Below are 22,692 nucleotides of genomic sequence, written 5' to 3'. Positions count from 1 at the left end.
TACAGTAGAATACACAGAAGTTGCACTTTATATGGATAGGCCCTGGTGGCCGCTCAAACCATATACTAAAATAGTGGTATAAGTACCACGAACAGAAAAGGGAAAAGGCCTAGGGCCTCTAGAATCGCTGGGCCTACAAGGAGCTAACTTCAGTTAGTGACCAGGAGGTCCACGGGTGGCGTGTGCAGAGCAAATAGTCACACGCGTGCTCCCATAGGTTTCAATGGGTGCGTAAAAAGTACAAAGTTACTGCAAAAAGGGTCTTCCGGATGGACTAGGAACTCAAGATTGGAAACACAGACACTAGAGATGATACTCTACACTTGGGCACCGGAGTGCCAACTTTACCTAACCCACAGGAAGCGGGTGCTAGGTGTCGAAGTGCGTCAGGTTTCTTCTATCTGTTCCGTGGAGCCTGTGGACAAAGATGCTGCAGGCGGTCGGTCCGGGAGAGATGCGGTGGATCCAAGAGTGGATCGGAGATGTTGAAGACCTGTAAGCAGAGGGGACAGTGTTCACAGTCACTAGCCAGTGACCAGCGTGGCACCAGGTGGGTACCAGGCAATGTCGGGTGCAAACAGGAAGAAAGGTGTAGCTTGTCTCTGCAGCCACGTGGTCCCTGGAGGTTGATGACGCCCAGGAGTCGGTTCACGATCTATCCCACGCAGGCTCTCGCTGTCGGCGGTGTCGGCGACTTGATCGAAGAAAACAAGCCTTGGCAAAAGCAATTGTTGTGGAGAACAAGATAAGCTGATTGTTCTGACCAGCAAGGTCAGAGGGACTGCTCCTTTGGAGGGGAGCAAGGGCCAGTCTGGAGCAACCAGACCAGCGGTGTATTTCTTGAAGTTCGTCGCCAAGATGGCCACTAGCCAGCGGGCCAGCAACCGGTTAGGCGCGTCGAGTGGCAAAATGCAGAAGGGCCCCACGCAGATCGTGGAGATGCTGGAGGGCTCACCTTTGACGCAGATGCTGCTCGGGTGTTGGGCTTCTCAGATCCCAGAGCACAACTTGGAGGGAGCCTCGGTTGTTGCGCTTGCAGCTTGTCGTCGTCGTTCCAAGATGGCTGGCTCCACGTGTCTCGTTGCCTCCACGGGTCTCCTCTTTTCAGCGACTGTGGATCGGGCGGTGAGAGGTCTGGAGGTCCAGGTCTTGTCAGTCTCTGGGCTCGGGCTCCGGCAGGAGGTGGCGGCAAAGCAGATGTTGATTCGCTGGATGGTGCCTGCGTTAGCAAGGTGGTCACTCCCTGACCACAGGGGAGATTTCCTTCAGTCTTCTGTGCAGCAGAATGTCGAAGTTCCCGTCTTCTTCTTAGTTTCAAGTTGATTCCAGGATGTCTGAAGTCTTAGGACACAGCTCCTACCTTTAAGCGGATTCTAGGGGCCGGACTACCTGCTAGGTCCCTCCCTAAGGGTGGGACCAGGAAGGGGGGTGGTTACACCCCCAATCCTTTGTCCAGCTCGCCCCAGGCCCGGGACTGGTGTGCCCCAGGACCGGTTTGAACTGGCATATGCACCGAGGCTCCTTGTGAGCCTCAGGCATGTCTGGTTTCTTTCAAGCCCTACCTGACCAATACACAAAATCCTGTCTGGGGTGGTGCACGCACCTCCCCTGGCAGGAAACCCTTTGTCCACATCTCCCAAGCTGGAAGGACTCCCAGCAGCAGGAGGGCAGACTTGTGTCTGTGGTGGCAGCATCCATTTTGTGGAGCTGAGGCTATGTCTGATTTTACCCGGGTTTCAGGTACTGTACATGTCGTGTCCCTCTAGAAGGGTGGAATGCTAACCCCGTCGCCAGAATTGGCGAGGGGTTAGTATTCCAATTCGTATGACACCTTACTCGACATGTTTTGATAAAGCCAAACCAAAGATAGCATTTAACCGCGAGGTTCATAATGCACTTAAGAGTATATGGTATGACGATATCTGGAAACAGTAGAAGGAAGTGGTTCCGACCACTGCAGACAGGCTCAGCTCATGCCAGAGCACCATCTCACATGGAACCAAGCACTCTGCCTTCAGGATTGTTAAGGCCTGCCATAGGAGTGACTTATAGGTTAACATTTGTCCCATTTAAGGTTAGGTATAGGTATACTACACCTAAGTAAGAGGTGGTTACACCAACTTACCCCAGCTGAGTGATCAGCCAGTTGTGTCAAATTTGTTAGGCCAGGCCAGGGGTGGCACAATACATGCTTCAGCCCCTGGTAGGCCTTAGATACACCAATGCCCTGGGTACCTAGTGTACACTGGTACAGGGGCTCACAGGGTGATCCACTTCCAATTGGTTATGTACCTAGGGTACATGGAGTCCATTTTAAAGAGAGAACAGCCAGGCTGAGATCCTGAATAGCAGGATCTCAGGCCAACTAAGTCGAAAAACCAGCTAGACACTAGGCAAAAAATTTGGGGGTAACCATAGTCAGATATCCACCTTCCTACAGTATTCCTATACCTACCTTATATATAGACACATGGATAACCTTTAAGCCACTGCTATGGCAGGCCTTAACAATCCTGGAGGCAGAGTGCTTGGTAACATGTGAGATGGTGCTCTAGCGTGAGCTGAGCCTGTCTGGAGCTTTCGGAACCATGTCCTTATAGCTGTTCTATGATATCGCCTACCATATACTCTTAAAGTGCCTTATAATCCTCGCGGTTATGGTAACTATGGTTTGGCTTTATCAAAACATGTCGTGTAAGGTGTCTAACACTTTGGAATACCACCCCCACACCATTTCTGGCGATGAGGATAGTATTCCCCCCTTCTAGAGGGAGAAGACATGTTAAAATCCTACTACCCGGTTAAAGTTAACCAGAGCCCCAGCATCACAAAATGGATGCTGCTGCCACGGACACAAGTCTGACCTCCTGCTGCTGGGAGTCCTTCCAGCGAGGGAGGCTTGGACAATAGGTTTCCTGCCTTGGGAGGTGATAGCACCACCCTAGACAGGGCTTAGTGTATTGGGGCAGGGAGGGATGAAAGAAACGAGACACTGCCTGGGGCACACAAGGTGTCCCATGCATAGTCCGGTTCAAACCGGTGCTGGGGCACTCCAGCCCCAGCCCTGGCGTGAAACTGGACAAAGGGAAGGGGGTGTAACCACCCCCCTCCCTGGTCCCACCCATAGGAGGGACCTAGCTGGTAGCCCAGCCCCCCAGATTAGTATAAGAGTGGGAGCTGAGTCCCTAGGACTTTGGATTATCCTGAATTGAAACTAGACACGAAACTCTGGACCTTCGACATTCGACGACAAGAAGACTGAAGAATCTCCCTGGTGGCCAAGGAGTGGCCAACCTGTGCAAACAGGCACCAACAAGCGATCTGCTGTGTGCTTTGCCCAAGTTCTACGAGGAACTGACTGCAAAGCCCGACCAGCGCCTTGACCTCCAGACTTCTCCGACCCTGATCCACATCCACAGCCAAGCTGAGATCCGTGGAGGCGACGAGAGACGTGGGACCGGCTACCTGGGAAAATTGGCGAGTAGCTTCCAGCGCAGCTTCTGAGGCATCCTCGAAGTTGTGCTCTGGGGATTGAGAAGCCCCAACCACGAGCACAATCTGCACTGAAGATCAGCCCTCCACACTCCACGAGTTCTGCGTGGGGCCCTTCTGCATTTTCCTAATTGACGCGTCTGTCCGGTTGCTGGCCCGTTGGCTAGTAGCCTCAGTGACGACGAACCCTTAACTTTACACCACTCGTTTGGCTCCTCCAGACTGGCCCTTGCTTCCCTGTGAAAGAGAAGAACCTCAGACCTTCCTGGTCTGCACCTGAAGCGAATTTCCCATTCCGCGTGGGTTACCTTTGCTAAGGCTTGTTGACTCCGATCGGAACGTCGACTCCGCCATCAGTAAGATCCTTTATGGGAAAGCTCGTACCCTGGTTCTGGTTGTCCTCGACACCTCCTGGTCCACGCAGCTGCAGAGACAAGCTTCAAGACATCACCTGTGTTCTGCACGACATCACCTGGTTCCTTCCTGGTTCCACACGGTCACTGGCTAGTGACCCAGACTTTGTCCCCTCTGCTTGCAGGTGTTCTTCCTTCAAGATCCAGCCTTGGATCCACCGGACATCTTCCTCCTGGCCGCCTGCCAGCATCTGTTCTTCAGGCATCCATAGGATCCAGCGACAACACCCGACACATCTTCACACCTATGCACCCGTCTCCTGTGGGTGAGGTACCGCGAGTACTCCGGTGCTCCAGTGGATATTGACTATCCAAGTGTCTAAGTCTTTAGTTGCTTCCTCCTAGTTACTTCGGAAGTGTCCTTATTCTTCCTATTTCTAACTGTTACATTCCCATTGACTTTAATGTAACCCGCGTGTGTGTTTCCACACTGCACACGCTTCCCGCGGGCCTCCCACTTCCTAACTATTGGTAGGGTAGTGTAGCCCCAGCGATTCCCTAGGCCTACTCCCTGTTTGTGACGTGTTACTTATACCACTTTCTTAGTATATGGTTTGCGTGGCCCCTGGGCCTAACTGTATTTTCCTGTGTAACTTAACGTATGCTACTTAAGAAATTGTTTGTGCTTAGACCTCTGAACTCATAAAGAGTGCTGAGGGTATATGTTAGAATAAATACATTCTAATTGTATATATACCTAGTGTGGTGTCCTTTCATTTGGTATTCAAGGGATTGTAGTGGTATAACAGCTGGCTTCACATGCCATACAGAGTTTAGCCTAAGACTTCTCTTTTCCATGCTACCACTAGGATAGCTGGTCTATAAGGTTGACTTTACAACCAAGTTGTTTGGACTGATACACGGTGTACATTAGAACTAGTGACATCATATATCATGCCAACTTCTCAAACTACCCCTTCACTAATGCAATTTAGTGTCTCGTTGAAGGGTACAAAGCTCTACTACCCCTTCACTTATGCTCTTTGGCAACTTATTGAAGGGTACAAAGCTCCACTACCCCTTCACTAATGTGCTTTGGCAACATGTTAAAGGGTAAAAATCTCTAGTACCCCTTCACTAATGCGCTTTGTTGACTCATTCATGTGTATAAAGCTCTACTACCCCTTCACTAATACGCTTTGGGGACTCATTCATGTGTATAAAGCTCTAGTACCCCTTCACTAATGCGCTTTTGTGACTCATTCATGTGTATAAAGTGCTATTACCCGTTCACTACTGCACTTTGGAGACTTGTTGAATGGTATCCAAGCTCTACTACCCCTTCACTAAAGTGCTTTAGTGACTCGTTGAAGGGCACAAAGCTCTACCATCCCTTTACTAATGCGCTTTGGTGACTCGTTCATGGGTACAAAGCTCTACTACCCCTTCACTAATGCGCTTTTGTGAGTGGTTGAAGGGTACAAAATTATATTTCCCCTTCAATAATGCGCTTTGGCAACTCGTTGAAGGGTACAAAGCTCTACTACCCCTTCACTAATGCGCTTTTGTAGCTCGTTTAAGGGTACAAAGCTCTACTACCCCTTCATTAATGCGCTTTGGTGACCCGTTGAAGGGTACAAAGCTCTACTACCTCTTCACTAATGCGCTTTGGTGACTCATTCACGTGTATAGAGTGCTAAAACCCATTCACTGCTTCACTTTGGAGACTTGTTGAAGGGTACAAAGCTATACTACCCGTTCACTAAGGCGCTTTGGCAACTCGTTGAAGGGTACAAAGCTCTACTACCCCTTCACTAATGCACTTTGGCAACTCGTTGAAGGGTACAAATCTCTACTACCCCTTCACTAATGCGGTTTTGCGACCCGTTGAAGGGTACAAAGCTCTACTAGCCCTTCACTAATGCGCTTTTGTGAGTCGTTGAAGGGTACAAAGCTCTATTTCCCCTTCACTAATGCGCTTTGGCAACTCGTTGAAGAGTGCAAAGCTCTACTACCCCTTCACTAATGCGCTTTTGTGATGCGGTGAAGGGTACAAAGCTCTACTAGCCCTTCGCTAATGCACTTTGACAACTCGTTGAAGGGTACAAAGCTCTACTACCCCTTCACTAATGCGCTTTAGTAGCTCGTTGAAGGGTACAAAGCTGTACTACCCCTTCACTAATGCGCTTTGGCAACTTGTTGAAGGATACAAAGCTCTACTATCCCTTCTCTAATGCTCTTTGGCAACTCGTTGAAGGCTACAAAGCTCTAGTACCCCTTCACTAATGCGCTTTAGTGACTTGTTTAAGGGTACAAAGCTCTACTATCCCTTCACTAATGCGCTTTTGTGACGCTTTGAAGGGTACAAAGCTGTACTACCCCCTCGCTAATGCACTTTGACAACTCATTGAAGGGTACAAAGCTCTACTACCCCTTCACTAATGCGCTTTTGTGACTCGTTGAAGGGTACAAAGCTCTAATACCCCTTCACGAATGCACTTTCGCAACTCGTTGAAGGGTACAAAGCTCTACTACCCTTTCACTAATGCGCTTTGGTAGTTCGTTGAAGGGTACAAAGCTGTACTACCCCTTCACTTATGCTCTTTGGCAACTTGTTGAAGGGTACAAAGCTCCACTACCCCTTCGCTAATGTGCTTTGGCAACATGTTAAAGGGTACAAATCTCTAGTACCCCTTCACTAATGCACTTTGTTGACTCATTCATGTGTATAAACCTCGACTACCCCTTCACTAATACGCTTTGAGGACTCATTCATGGGTATAAAGGTCTACTACGCCTTCACTAATGCTATTACTATTCCCAAGGGAGTGAAAGTGAGAAGCCCCTCGGCCAGCTCGGTTAACTCCTCACGCTTCCCTGCTGCCGGCTTTTGCACTAGGGGTGTGACTCTCCCCGGGGCCTGATGGAGACCTCACAGTCCGGCTTTCATGGACGTGAGAAAACGTTTGTGAACTAGAGGTTTACTAAAAGCCATTGGCCCCCTTGGGTGCAGCGTCCCCACTCAGCCCCGTCAGCCTTCCAGCACAGGTCAGGCTCGCGAAAATAAATGAAGTGAACTTTTAGTTGCTTTATTCACAAACAAGGTTTAGAAGATGCAATAAAAATATGTTGCCAAACGACCTTTATTTTTGTAGCGACGCTTGAGCGGACCCCTTGACCTCTCTTGGGGTGAGAGGTCACTGTACAGAGGTTCGTTGATGCTGCCGGATACTAAAGAGGTCATTTTATCTAAGGACTGTCTTCGCGTGAGAGCGTTCAAACGTGGCTGTTCGTGCACCATAAAGAGAACACATGTCTATGGTAAATCTTTAAAAAGAAACCGGAAAACATATTGACATGACCACGCATAGGCTTAAAGCCCTCAATCTTGAGGCAATCATGGGCTATGAGGAAGGATCAATTTAACCCAGTTCCGGGAGATTGTAATGCCATAAAACCTTTCCCAGCAGGTGGGTCTGTGCGCGTGACTCATGACGGAGCACACATCTGCCGCAGACTGCGCACTGCCACCACTTCCATCATTAAAACAGATATTTTTTAAATCAATATTTACATCCAAGCTGAGCAGCCCGAGCCACGCCCTACCTGTGGGAGGTAAATCCACGGACAGCTGCGCGTGTCGCAGTAACGCAGGCGGCAGCCACCAGAACCTCACCCAGGCTTGGGAGAGCCCGGTGCAGTGGAAGCAGCAGCACTGCAGGCAGTGTCCGCTAGCACTGGAAGCAGCAGCAAGTGACAGCCAGAGACCAGGGCTAGGGCTGAGGCAACAACATACTCCACTGGACCCTCGACCAAACCTGGGAGAGAGCCCTGGTGCAGTAGAACCGGCAGCACTGCAAGCAGTGTCTGCTAGCACTGGAAGAAAGAGCACATCTGAGCAAGAGACAGCCAGTGACCAGGACTCGGGCCTAGGCATCTGCATCCTCCACCTGACTCTCCTCAAAGCCTTGGAGATCCCTGGTGCAGTGGAAGCAGCAGCACTGCACGCAGTGTCTGCTAGCACTGGAAGCAGCAGCAAGTGACAGCCAGAGACCAGGGCTAGGGCTGAGGCAACAACATACTCCACTGGACCCTCGACCAAACCTGGGAGAGAGCCCTGGTGCAGTAGAACCGGCAGCACTGCAAGCAGTGTCTGCTAGCACTGAAAGAAAGAGCACAGCACTGGAAGGAAGAGTACACCTGAGCAAGAGACAGCCAGAGGCTAGGGCTGAGGCAACAGCATCCTCCACCTGACCCTCACCCAGGCCAGGGAGAGCCTGGTGCAGTGGAAGCAGCTGCAGTGCACACAACATCCACTGGTCACTGGAAGCAGGAGCACACCTGAGCAAGTGACAGCCAGAGACCAGGGCTAGGGCTGAGGCAACAACATACTCCACTGGACCCTCGACCAAACCTGGGAGAGAGCCCTGGTGCAGAAGAACCGGCAGCACTGCAAGCAGTGTCTGCTAGCACTGGAAGAAAGAGCACAGCACTGGAAGGAAGAGCACACCTGAGCAAGAGACAGCCTAAGGCCAGGGCTAGGGCTGAGGCAACAGCATCCTCCACCTGACCCTCACCCAGGCCAGGGAGAGCCTGGTGCAGTGGAAGCAGCTGCAGTGCACACAGCATCCACTGGTCACAGGAAGCAGGAGCACACCTGAGCAAGTGACAGCCAGAGACCAGGGCTAGGGCTGAGGAAACAACATACTCCACTGGACCCTCAACCAAACCTGGGAGAGAGCCCTGGTGCAGAAGAACCTGCAGCACTGCAAGCAGTGTCTGCTAGCACTGGAAGAAAGAGCACAGCACTGGAAGGAAGAGCACACCTGAGCAAGAGACAGCCTGAGGCCAGGGCTAGGGCTGAGGCAACAACATACTCCACTGGACCCTCGACCAAACCTGGGAGAGAGCCCTGGTGCAGTAGAACCGGCAGCACTGCAAGCAGTGTCTGCTAGCACTGGAAGAAAGAGCACATCTGAGCAAGAGACAGCCAGTTACCAGGACTCAGGCCTAGGCATCTGCATCCTCCACCTGACTCTCCTCAAAGCCTTGGAGATCCCTGGTGCAGTGGAAGCAGCAGCACTGCACGCAGTGTCTTCTAGCACTGTAAGCAGCAGCAAGTGACACCCAGAGACCAGGGCTAGGGCTGAGGTAACAACACCCTCCACCTGACCCTCACCCAAGTCTGGGAGAAGTGTATGCAAGCACTGGAAGAAAGAGCACAGCACTGGAAGGAAGAGCACACCTGAGCAAGAGGCAGCCTGAGGCCAGGGCTGAGGCCAGGGCTAGGGCTGAGGCAACAGCATCCTCCACCTAACCCGCACCCAGGCCAGGGAGAGCCTGGTGCAGTGGAAGCAGCTGCAGTGCACACAGCATCTACTGGTCACTGGAAGCAGGAGCACACCTGAGCAAGTGACAGCCAGAGACCAGGGCTAGGGCTGAGGCAACAACATACTCCACTGGACCCTCGACCAAACCTGGGAGAGAGCCCTGGTGCAGAAGAAACGACAGCACTGCAAGCAGTGTCTGCTAGCACTGGAAGAAAGAGCACAGCACTGGAAGGAAGAGTACACCTGAGCAAGAGACAGCCAGAGACCAGGGCTAGGGCTGAGGCAACAGCATCCTCCACCTGACCCTCACCCAGGCCAGGGAGAGCCTGGTGCAGTGGAAGCAGCTGCAGTGCACACAGCACCCACTGGTCACTGGAAGCAGGAGCACACCTGAGCAAGTGACAGCCAGAGACCAGGGCTAGGGCTGAGGCAACAACATACTCCACTGGACCCTCGACCAAACCTGGGAGAGAGCCCTGGTGCAGTAGAACCGGCAGCACTGCAAGCAGTGTCTGCTAGCACTGGAAGAAAGAGCACAGCACTGGAAGGAAGAGCACACCTGAGCAAGAGACAGCCTGAGGCCAGGGCTAGGGCTGAGGCAACAACATACTCCACTGGACCCTCGACCAAACCTGGGAGAGAGCCCTGGTGCAGTAGAACCGGCAGCACTGCAAGCAGTGTCTGCTAGCACTGGAAGAAAGAGCACATCTGAGCAAGAGACAGCCAGTGACCAGGACTCAGGCCTAGGCATCTGCATCCTCCACCTGACTCTCCTCAAAGCCTTGGAGATCCCTGGTGCAGTGGAAGCAGCAGCACTGCACGCAGTGTCTTCTAGCACTGTAAGCAGCAGCAAGTGACACCCAGAGACCAGGGCTAGGGCTGAGGTAACAACACCCTCCACCTGACCCTCACCCAAGTCTGGGAGAAGCCAGGTGCAGTGGAAACAGCAGCTCTGCACATAGTGTATGCAAGCACTGGAAGAAAGAGCACAGCACTGGAAGGAAGAGCACACCTGAGCAAGAGGCAGCCTGAGGCCAGGGCTAGGGCTGAGGCAACAGCATCCTCCACCTAACCCGCACCCAGGCCAGGGAGAGCCTGGTGCAGTGGAAGCAGCTGCAGTGCACACAGCATCCACTGGTCACTGGAAGCAGGAGCACACCTGAGCAAGTGACAGCCAGAGACCAGGGCTAGGGCTGAGGCAACAACATACTCCACTGGACCCTCGACCAAACCTGGGAGAGAGCCCTGGTGCAGAAGAACCGGCAGCACTGCAAGCAGTGTTTGCTAGCACTGGAAGAAAGAGCACAGCACTGGAAGGAAGAGCACACCTGAGCAAGAGACAGCCTGAGGCCAGGGCTAGGGCTGAGGCAACAGCATCCTCCACCTGACCCTCACCCAGGCCAGGGAGAGCCTGGTGCAGTGGAAGCAGCTGCAGTGCACACAGCATCCACTGGTCACTGGAAGCAGGAGCACACCTGAGCAAGTGACAGCCAGAGACCAGGGCTAGGGCTGAGGAAACAACATACTCCACTGGACCCTCGACCAAACCTGGGAGAGAGCCCTGGTGCAGAAGAACCGGCAGCACTGCAAGCAGTGTCTGCTAGCACTGGAAGAAAGAGCACAGCACTGGAAGGAAGAGCACACCTGAGCAAGAGACAGCCTGAGGCCAGGGCTAGGGCTGAGGCAACAGCATCCTCCACCTGACCCTCACCCAGGCCAGGGAGAGCCTGGTGCAGTGGAAGCAGCTGCAGTGCACACAGCATCCACTGGTCACTGGAAGCAGGAGCACACCTGAGCAAGTGACAGCCAGAGACCAGGGCTAGGGCTGAGGAAACAACATACTCCACTGGACCCTCGACCAAACCTGGGAGAGAGCCCTGGTGCAGAAGAACCGGCAGCACTGCAAGCAGTGTCTGCTAGCACTGGAAGAAAGAGCACAGCACTGGAAGGAAGAGCACACCTGAGCAAGAGACAGCCTGAGGCCAGGGCTAGGGCTGAGGCAACAGCATCCTCCACCTGACCCTCACCCAGGCCAGGGAGAGCCTGGTGCAGTGGAAGCAGCTGCAGTGCACACAGCATCCACTGGTCACTGGAAGCAGGAGCACACCTGAGCAAGTGACAGCCAGAGACCAGGGCTAGGGCTGAGGAAACAACATACTCCACTGGACCCTCGACCAAACCTGGGAGAGAGCCCTGGTGCAGAAGAACCGGCAGCACTGCAAGCAGTGTCTGCTAGCACTGGAAGAAAGAGCACAGCACTGGAAGGAAGAGCACACCTGAGCAAGAGACAGCCTGAGGCCAGGGCTAGGGCTGAGGCAACAGCATCCTCCACCTGACCCTCACCCAGGCCAGGGAGAGCCTGGTGCAGTGGAAGCAGCTGCAGTGCACACAGCATCCACTGGTCACTGGAAGCAGGAGCACACCTGAGCAAGTGACAGCTAGAGGACAGGGCTGGGTTGAGGCAACAGCATACTTCACCTGAATCTCAGCCAAGCCTGGGACAGTCTGGTGGAACCAGCAGCACTGCACGCAGTGTCCGCAGCGCACTGGGAGAGGGAACTCACCTGAGCAAGAGACAGCCAGAGGCCAGGACCAGACTGGGACCAACAGCACGCTGGGATTCAACCCACATGCGGTAAGTCCAACACATTTGTCTCAGAACTGACCTTTTCATGAGACCGTTGGTTGAATCCGATTCTAAGGGTTTGCGATTGAATAATGTGGGATGGATGGGTGCAGCCAGGGACCCGGGGTCAGTGCCTGCCCGGCTGGTCTGACAGGTCGGTGTGTGGGCCGTTTCCGGGCCTGTTTGTCGTCTGTTGGACCGGCTCTTGCTGTTGATGTCCCTGATATGAAAACAAGCGTTGCATGCACCAAGCTGACATCCATGCACTCCTCCATGCCGCGTAAAACACGTAAACAGCTCGTCTGTACACATTCAAAACTGCCCGAATTGGTAAACATGGGCCCCTTTTACAGCTTTCCAATTCACCGATGGGGCCCCCTTTATTGGGTGCCCGTCTCTCTTCTGTCCCTGGCCGACCCTGGGTGTCCCCCGCCGGAGTGGGACAGCTGCACTCACCTGGTTCTTTCTCGCGCTTCAGACCTGCTGCACTTCTCATCTCAGAGCTCCGAAGTTAAAAGACGGGAACCAGCGCTTTAGAAAACACTTAATAAAGCTTTCATTTTACATTTTATTGTTAGCAGGATCAATTTTATTGATACTCCTAAAAAAAATTCAAATTACCCTTTTTGTGTTGTACATTTTTAGAAAAATAGCAAGTATTTTTACGAGAGTGACACTGTTGTTTTGATGACGCGTCACGACAGCGCATCGGCCATCAGACAGGGGTTTCTCGGTTTAATTCACTCGAAAGACAGGGGCTGTGCGCGGGAGCCTTCGCAGTGATGAATTTGAAAACCCACAATGTTGGGAGCGTAGGCTGGACAGTGAGACGGTACAGTAATGCTACTGCCCGGATACATGGTATATTCATATTACATACTAGCTCTGAAGTTACGCTTTAGCGCCTTATGTCGAGTTTGAAGGATGGACATGTATGTCACGAACATGGCGGGTGTTCCCTCCGCCGTCCAGGTCCTTTGTCGCCCATGGCACTTACGAACCAGGGCGGTACACTCCGTCACATACATGGGGGGTCCGGGTGCCCACTCCGCCATACTACAAGTCTCCCATGGCACTTACGAACCAGAGGGCGGTACACTCCGTCACATACATGGGGGGTCCGGGTGCCCACTCCGCCATACTACAAGTCTCCCATGGCACTTACGAACCAGAGGGCGGTACACTCCGTCACATACATGGGGGGTCCGGGTGCCCACTCCGCCGTACTACAAGTCGCCCATGGCACTTACGAACCAGAGGGCGGTACACTCCGTCACTTAAATAGGGGGTGCCCCCTCCCGCCGTACATGCGCGCTGTCGCCCATGGCACATACAATCAGAGAGCTGTACACTCCGTCACTTACATAGGGGGTGCCTCCTCCGCCGTACTTGTGCGTTGTCGCCCATGGCATTTACAATCAGAGGGCTGTACACTCTGTCACTTACATAGGGGGTGCCCCCTCCGCCGTACTTCTGCGTTGTCGCACATGGCACTTAGGAACCAGAGGGCGGTACACCCTGCCACATACATGGGGGGTGCCCCCTCCGCCGTGGATGTGTACATTGTCGCCTATGGCACTAACGAAAAAGAGGGCGGTACACCCTGTCACATACATGGGGGATGCCCCCTCCGCCGTACTTGTGCATTGTCATCCATGGCACTTATAAACCAGAGGGCGGTACACTCCGTCACATACATGGGGGATGCCCCCTCCGCCGTACTTGTGCGTTGTCATCCATGACACTTATGAACCAGAGGGCGGTACACTCCGTCACATACATGAGGGATGCCCCCTCCGCCGTACATGTGTGCATTGGCCCCCATGGCACTTACGAACCAGAGGGCGGTACACCCTGTCACATACATGGGGGATGCCCTCTCCGCCGTACTTGTGCATTGTCATCCATGGCACTTATAAACCAGAGGGCAGTATACTCCGTCACATACATGAGGGATTCCCCCTCCGCCGTACATGTGTGCATTGGCCCCCATGGCACTTACGAACCAGAGGGCGGTACACCCTGTCACATACATGCGTGGTACCCCCTCCGCCGTACTTGTTGTCATCCATGGCACTTATGAACCAGAGGGCGGTACACTCCGTCATATACATGGGGGGTGCCCCCTCCGCCGTACTTGTGCGTTGTCGCCCATTGCCACTTTTAATTGATTTCCGTAATATTTCGGTGGATTACCGCCCCCCAACCTTTACATAAGAGGGACCCTAAATTGTGTAACTCAGATCTGCATCTGTGCTCAATTTCATCAAACTTTGACCCTGTTATTGAACCTGCATGGAACTTTTTAGGTCTCGCCTGGCTATCGCGTAAGCGATCGCCAGGCGAGACTCTAGTAAGGGGCTCCCAAAAGTGCTCCCAAAAGCGGATTGCATGGCGAGCACGCGCACAATCACGTGCATCGTGCCGCCATGCAATCCGTTTGGCATCCTACTTCAAAGGGTCCGCTCACCGGCCTGGAATGCGCTCACCCGCCCCCGCCAAGCACGCGCGCCACACTCCACCGGGCTTGTCTTGTTCGTCTTTTTAAACATTCACGTTATCATGTGCTTACAAAAGCCTGCATGTTCGAGATGTACGTCTTTAACATTATTTAATGCCAACAGTGCACGGTCTTTTTACATTTTTGTTTGTTTTTAGGTTGCCATGAGCACATAACTGCGCTGCACGCTAAGCTTTATATTAATAGCAGCGCACATACTTTTTGTAGTACAAGTTAGTACTTTGCTTTGTTTACTTTGCTACTATTCCAGCGGACATAATACAACTGAGCACACTGTCTGATGTCTGATGCCTGATGCTTGCGGATGTCTGATGCCTGATGCTTGTGGATGTCTGATGCCTGATGCTTGTGGATGTCTGATGTCTTATGCCTGATGTCTGAGACCTGATGTCTGATTCCTGATGTCTGATGCTTGTGGATGTCTGATGCCTGATGTCTGATGCTTGATGCTTGTGGATGTGTGATGCCTGATGTCTGAGGCTCGATGTTTGATGTCTGATGCCTGATGCTTGTGGATGTGTGTTGCCTGATTTCTGATGCATGATGTCTGATGCTTGTGGATGTCTGATGCTCGTGGATGTTTGATTCCTGATGTCTGATGCTTGTGGATGTCTGATGCCTGTGGCTGTCTGATGCCTGATGTCTGATGCTTGTGGATGTCTGATGCATGATGTCTGACACCTGATGCATGATGTCTGATGCATGATGTCTGATGCCTGATGTCTGATGTCTGATGCTTGTGGATGTCAGATGCCTGATGTCTGATGCTTGTGGATGTCTGATGCCTGATGCCTGATGTTTGTGAATGTCTGATGCCGGATGTCTGATGCCGGATGTCTGATGCCTGATGTCTGATGCATGATGTCTGATGCCTGATGTCTGATGCTTGTGGATGTCTGATGCTTGTGAATGTCTGATGCTTGTGGATGTCTGGTGCCTGATGTCTGATGCCTGATGTCTGATGCCTGATGTCTGATGTCTGATTCCTGATGTCTGATTCCTGATGTCTGATTCCTGATGTCTGATGCTTGTGGATGTCTGATGCCTGATATCTGATGCTTGATGCTTGTGGATGTCTGATGCCTGATGCTTGTGGATGTGTGTTGCCTGATGTCTGATGCATGATGTCTGATACCTGATGGCTGATGCTTGTGGATGTCTGATGCCTGATATTTGATGCTTGATGCTTGTGGATGTCTGATGCCTGATGCTTGTGGATGTGTGTTGCCTGATGTCTGATGCATGATGTCTGATACCTGATGGCTGATGCTTGTGGATGTCTGATGCCTGATGTCTGATGCTTGATGCTTGTGGAAGTCTGATGCCTGATATCTGATGCCCGATGTTTGATGTCTGATGCCTGAGGCTTGTGGATGTGTGTTGCCTGATGTCTGATGCATGATGTCTGATTCTTGTGGATGTCTGATGCTTGTGGATGTTTGATTCCTGATGTCTGATGCTTGTGGCTGTCTGATGCCTGATGTCTGATGCTTGTGGATGTCTGATGCATGATGTCTGACACCTGATGTCTGATGCATGATGTCTGATGCATGATGTCTGATGTCTGATGCTTGTGGATGTCGGGTGCCTGATGTCTGATGCCTGATGCCTGATGTCTGATTCCTGATGTCTGATTCCTGATGTCTGATGCTTGTGGATGTCTGATGCCTGATGTCTGATGCTTGATGCTTGTGGATGTCTGATACCTGATGCTTGTGGATGTGTGTTGCCTGATGTCTGATGCATGATGTCTGATACCTGATGTCTGATACTTGTGGATGTCTGATGCCTGATGTCTGATGCTTGATGCTTGTGGAAGTCTGATGCCTGATGTCTGATGCCCGATGTTTGATATCTGATGCCTGATGCTTGTGGATGTGTGTTGCCCGATGTCTGATTCATGATGTCTGGTGCTTGTGGATGTCTGATGCTTGTGGATGTTTGATTCCTGATGTCTGATGCTTGTGGATGTCTGATGCTTGTGGCTGTCTGATGCCTGATGTCTGATGCTTGTGGATGTCTGATGCATGATGTCTGATGCATGATGTCTGACACCTGATGTTGGATGCATGATGTCTGATGCATAATGTCTGATGCTTGTGGATGTCTGATGCCCGATGCTTTTGGATGTCTTTATGTCTGATGTCTGATGCCTGATGTTTGTGAATGTCTGATGCCGGATGTCTGATGCCTGATGTCTGATGCATGATATCTGATGCCTGATGTCTGATGCTTGTGGATGTCTGATACTTGTGGATGTCTGATGCCTGATGTCTGATGCCTGATGTCTGATGTCTGATTCCTGATGTCTGATTCCTGATGTCTGATGCTTGTGGATGTCTGATGCCTGATGTCTGATGCTTGATGCTTGTGGATGTCTGATGCCTGATGCTTGCGGATGCCTGATGTCTGATGCCTGATGTCTGACGTCTGATGTCTGATGCCTGATGTGTGATGCTTGTGGATGTCTGATGTCTGATGCTTATGGATGTCTGATGCCTGATGTCTCATGACTGATGTCTGATGCCTGATGCTTGTGGATATCTAATGCCTGCTGTATGATGCCTGATGCTTGTGGATGTCTGATGCCTGATGTCTGATGCTTGTGGATGTCTGTTGCCTGATGCTTGTGGATGTCTGATGCCTGATGGTTGATGCCTGATGTCTGATGCTTGTGGATGCCTGATGTCTGATGCTTGTGGATGTCTGATGCCTGATGTCTGATGCTTGTGGATGTCTGATGCCTGATGTCTCATGACTGATGTCTGATGCCTGATGCTTGTGGATGTCTAATGCCTGATGTATGATGCCTGCTGCTTGTGGATGTCTGATGCCTGATGTCTGATGCTTGTGGATGTCTGTTGCCTGATTCTTGTGGATGTCTGATGCCTGATGTTTGATGCCTGATGTCTGATGCTTGTGGATGTCTGATGCCTGATGTCTGATGCCTGATGCTTGTGGATGCCTGATGCCTGATGCTTATGGATGTCTGATGCTTGTGGATGCCTGATGTCTGATGCATGATGTCTGACACCTGATGTTGGATGCATGATGTCTGATGCATAATGTCTGATGCTTGTGGATGTCTGATGCCCGATGCTTTTGGATGTCTTTATGCCTGATGTCTGATGCCTGATGTTTGTGAATGTCTGATGCCGGATGTCTGATGCCTGATGTCTGATGCATGATGTCTGATGCCTGATGTCTGATGCTTGTGGATGTCTGATACTTGTGGATGTCTGGTGCCTGATGTCTGATGCCTGATGTCTGATGCCTGATGTCTGATGCCTGATGTCTGATGTCTGATTCCTGATGTCTGATTCCTGATGTCTGATGCTTGTGGATGTCTGATGCCTGATGTCTGATATCTGATGCCTGATGTTTGATGTCTGATGCCTGATGCTTGTGGATGTATGTTGCCTGATGTGTGATGCGTGATTTCTGATGCATGATGTCTGATGCCTGATGTCTGATGCTTGTGGATGTCTGATGCTTGTGGATGTCTGATGCCTGATGTCTGATGCTTGTGGATGTCTGATGCATGATGTCTAATGCATGATGTCTTATGCCTGATGGCTGATGTCTGATGCCTGATGTCGGATGCCTGATGTTTGATTCCCGATGTCTGATGCTTGTGGATGTCTGGTGCCTGATGTCTTATGCTTGATGCTTGTGGATGTCTGATGCCTGATGTCTGATGCCCAATGTTTGATGTCTGATGCCTGATGCTTGTGGATGTGTGTTGCCTGATGTCTGATGCATGATGTCTGATACCTCATGTCTGATGCTTGTGGATGTCTGATGCCTGATGCTTGATGCTTGTGGAAGTCTGATGCCTGATGTCTGATGCCCGATGTTTGATGTCTGATGCCTGATGCTTGTGGATGTGTGTTGCCCGATGTCTGATTCATGATGTCTGGTGCTTGTGGATGTCTGATGCTTGTAGATGTTTGATTCCTGATGTCTGATGCTTGTGGATGTCTGATGCTTGTGGCTGTCTGATGCCTGATGTCTGATGCTTGTGGATGTCTGATGCATGATGTCTGATGCATGATGTCTGACACCTGATGTTGGATGCATGATGTCTGATGCATAATGTCTGATGCTTGTGGATGTCTGATGCCCGATGCTTTTGGATGTCTTTATGCCTGATGTCTGATGCCTGATGTTTGTGAATGTCTGATGCCGGATGTCTGATGCCTGATGTCTGATGCATGATGTCTGATGCCTGATGTCTGATGCTTGTGGATGTCTGATACTTGTGGATGTCTGGTGCCTGATGTCTGATGCCTGATGTCTGATGCCTGATGTCTGATGCCTGATGTCTGATTCCTGATGTCTGATTCCTGATGTCTGATGCTTGTGGATGTCTGATGCCTGATGTCTGATGCTTGATGCTTGTGGATGTCTGATGCCTGATGCTTGCGGATGCCTGATGTCTGATGCCTGATGTCTGACATCTGATGTCTGATGCCTGATGTGTGATGCTTGTGGATGTCTGATGTCTGATGCTTATTATTATTATTATTATTATTACTAGTTCTTATATAGCGCTCAACTCACCCTTGGGCATCTTGGCGCTTGCATTGGGAACCCGTCCTGGTTTTTTCCCTGTGAGATAACCCGTACTGGGCATCCCCAAGGTGAAAGCCAGGCATCCCGCCGCGGGGGGGCCGTTGTGGAGATTAAGCAAGCTTGTTGCCCAGAGCTGCATAGTGTGAACTCGTGCTTAGAGTGGGCACCGAAGCGAGAATTATCGAGTCCGTGGACAATTGGGCTCCGGACCCTGCCGCGTCGGGAATTGAACCCTGGTCCCGGGTCTGACCTCTGCTTCAGGGTATGCCTCCTCTAACCAGTGAGCTACACTTCTCCACTTCTTATGGATGTCTGATGCCTGATGTCTCATGACTGATGTCTGATGCTTGTGGATATCTAATGCCTGATGTATGATGCCTGATGCTTGTGGATGTCTGATGCTTGTGGATGTCTGTTGCCTGATGCTTGTGGATGTCTGATGCCTGATGGTTGATGCCTGATGTCTGATGCTTGTGGATGCCTGATGTCTGATGCTTGTGGATGTCTGATGCCTGATGTCTGATGCTTGTGGATGTCTGATGCCTGATGTCTCATGACTGATGTCTGATGCCTGATGCTTGTGGATGTCTAATGCCTGATGTATGATGCCTGCTGCTTGTGGATGTCTGATGCCTGATGCTTGTGGATGTCTGTTGCCTGATGATTGTGAATGTCTGATGCCTGATGTTTGATGCCTGATGTCTGATGCTTGTGGATGCCTGATGCCTGATGTCTGATACTTGTGGATGTCTGATGCCTGATGTCTGATGCCTGATGCTTGTGGATGCCTGATGCCTGATGCTTGTGGATGTCTGATGCTTGTGGATGCCTGATGTCTGATGCCTGACGCTTGTGGATATCTGATGCCTGATGCTTGTGGATGTCTGATGCCTGATGTCTGATATCTGATGCCTGATGTTTGATGTCTGATGCCTGATGCTTGTGGATGTATGTTGCCTGATGTGTGATGCGTGATGTCTGATGCATGATGTCTGATGCCTGATGTCTGATGCTTGTGGATGTCTGATGCTTGTGGATGTCTGATGCCTGATGTCTGATGCTTGTGGATGTCTGATGCATGATGTCTAATGCATGATGTCTTATGCCTGATGTCTGATGCCTGATGTCTGATGCCTGATGTCTGATGCCTGATGTCGGATGCCTGATGTTTGATTCCCGATGTCTGATGCTTGTGGATGTCTGGTGCCTGATGTCTTATGCTTGATGCTTGTGGATGTCTGATGCCTGATGTCTGATGCCCAATGTTTGATGTCTGATGCCTGATGCTTGTGGATGTGTGTTGCCTGATGTCTGATGCATGATGTCTGATGCTTGTGGATGTCTGATGCTTGTGGATGTTTGATGCCTGATGTCTGATGCTTGTGGATGTCTCATGCATGATGTCTGATGCATGATGTCTGATGCCTGATGTCTGATGCCTGATGCTTGTGGATGTCTGATGCCTGATATCTGATGCTTGTGTATGTCTGATGCCTGATGTCTGATGCCTGGTGCCTGATGTTTGTGGATGTCTGATGCCTGATGTCTGATTCATGATGTCTGATGCCTGATGTCTGATGCCTGATGTCTAATGTCTGATGCTTGTAAATGTCTGATGCTTGTGGATGTCTGATGCCTGATGTTTGATGCTTGTGGATGTCTGATGCCTGATGTCTGATGCCTGATGCTTGTGGATGTCTGATGTCTGATCCCTGATGCCTGATGTCTGATGCTTGTGGATGTCTGATGCCTGATGACTGATGTCTGATGCTTGTGGATGCCTGATGCCTGATGTCTCATGACTGATGTCTGATGCCTGATGCTTGTGGATGTCTTATGCCTGATGTCTGATGCTTGTGGATGTCTGATGCCTGATGCTTGTGAATAAATTAAAGGCATTGTCATTTACAATACCATTTACAATACCAATAGCTCCAAAACTCGCAGTTGCGAGACCTATTGCATTGCAAATGCTTGTTTAAAGATAGGATACATGGACCTAACACTGACTTTGGGAAGAGTTTTGCAGATTAAGAGAGGGGTTCATAGACAGACAGATAGATAGACAGACGGACGGACGGTAAAACAAGTGAAACGTGCAAAATATAAAAAACCCTACACTTTCCGAACTCTGATGCTTGTATAACAAGCATTGAAAATACAATAGGTCTCGCCTTTGATTAAGTTAAAGCCATTTGCTTTGGTAATGGTATTGTATAGGAAAGCAAATGGCTTTAACTTAATGAAAGGCAGACCTATTGCATTTTTAATGCTTGTTTATTGTGTTACGTATAGTGTGAACGGAGTGGGGGGCTGATGCGCTTCAGTGCATTTCTGGGGTGTGAACCACAGCATCCTTAAAAGTGGGCCTTGTACCACGTTATTTCCACGCTGTGCTTGTGGCGAGAGAGGAGAAACAGTAGCCGGGCCATCAGAAATTGCTGATCAAGGGCCACTGGTCAAATGAAGCCAACAGACTGGCTGCGCCGCGGCTTGACTCTAGGCTTTTAAAAAGGCCTGGAGGCCGAGCTGCTGGAATTGCTGCCGTTGATGATGCGATTAAAGTGAATCACGGGTCAGTCTGTGGCATCGTCTTTCACATTAGCCTTCATTCTGCACCCCCCAAATCGGTTTTAAACCCACACTATATCGACTCTCTGAGTCCAACTCTCTCCAATAAGTTGTTTATCACTGCAAGGACAAGACCAGAAACTTTATGCAACATATTCGGGAAACTGAAACTGTCTGCCCCCTGAAATGACTGCTGTTGAAAAGAAGTACTTGGTCTGAATACAGAGACAAGGTATTTATAGAGATGGTTTGCGAGGCACCAACCGTCTGTTTAGTGCAGAGGTCTTCAAACTTTTGTAGGTTGAGCCCCCCAGCTGAATTATTTTAGCTGTTGGGCCCCCCCACCACCTGACAGAAATTTCTGGAAACTGGTACACTACATAATCGACCGCCACGAGCATATCAGAGGCCATATCCGGCAAATAATGTTCAACACAATAAGAGTGTTTAGTAAACTGCAGGTTTGTTAGTGGGTGTGGTGAAATGACAGAGGCTTATTACACAGTTCAAAACACAGTTTTCCAAGATAAAATGTCAGCAAATTGTTTAGGATGCTTTGTTTTACACATGACATAGATTAATAATAACACCACCAACATAAATGTGACGGGTGTGCCGTTTTTTAGCCACATAGTCTGTCAATCTGTGGATGGACTTTTGCTACTGCCATCCTCAGGTTGTGCTCCACATCCAGTCTTGAACGGTACTTAGTCTTTAATACCGCAAGTGCTGAGAACCCGATCTCACATAAATACGACGAGCTGAAAGGCAAGAGAGTTTGGATAGCAGCTATCTCAAAGCTGAATATTCTGCAGATATTTTCAGCTAAAACAGTGACTGTAAGGGAGACAGTGTTAAAAGATTTTTCGAGCACTCTCTAGCTCAGAGTAGGTACACGAGAAACAATTGTTCTCTAGGAACCATTAACAAACGTTTTAGGCAGCATTATAATGGGATAATTTCCCACCAACCAGTTATGGATCCGAAGACAAAGGTGAAAGTCCACAGAGAGGGCACTGACCGAACACCTAATTGAGAATTCCTTAGTGGTACGATAAGTTGCTTGCCTGAAGCAGTGGGGGTTTAGGACACATCGGGCTTATAGAACTGATAATAAATGAATGATGTTGCCTATTTTACTTCAGAGCAATGTTGTCTGACAGACTTTGTGGTGGCACGGACCTGTTAAGGATTTTGGGTGCCCTGGGCCAATACTATTTTGGG

At 50.5% G+C, this 22,692-nt stretch overlaps 1 protein-coding gene across 1 annotated transcript in view; it reads left to right on the top strand.

The window, feature by feature from the left end:
* The first annotated feature begins 7,489 nt into the window (after positions 1 to 7,489).
* Positions 7,490 to 22,692, top strand: part of LOC146772224 (N-acetyllactosaminide beta-1,3-N-acetylglucosaminyltransferase 3-like) — a 165,719-nt gene continuing 150,516 nt past the window's right edge. The window contains exon 1 of the mRNA XM_085639003.1: positions 7,490 to 11,810. The gene's annotated coding sequence lies outside the window, so the exon portion shown is untranslated. The remainder of the gene's footprint in view (positions 11,811 to 22,692) is intronic.

This window comes from Triturus cristatus, chromosome 12, assembly GCF_964204655.1.
Source record: "Triturus cristatus chromosome 12, aTriCri1.1, whole genome shotgun sequence".
Classification (NCBI taxonomy): domain Eukaryota; kingdom Metazoa; phylum Chordata; class Amphibia; order Caudata; family Salamandridae; genus Triturus; species Triturus cristatus.
Note: the sequence above shows the minus strand (reverse complement) of the source record. Positions and strands in the feature narration are given on the sequence as shown.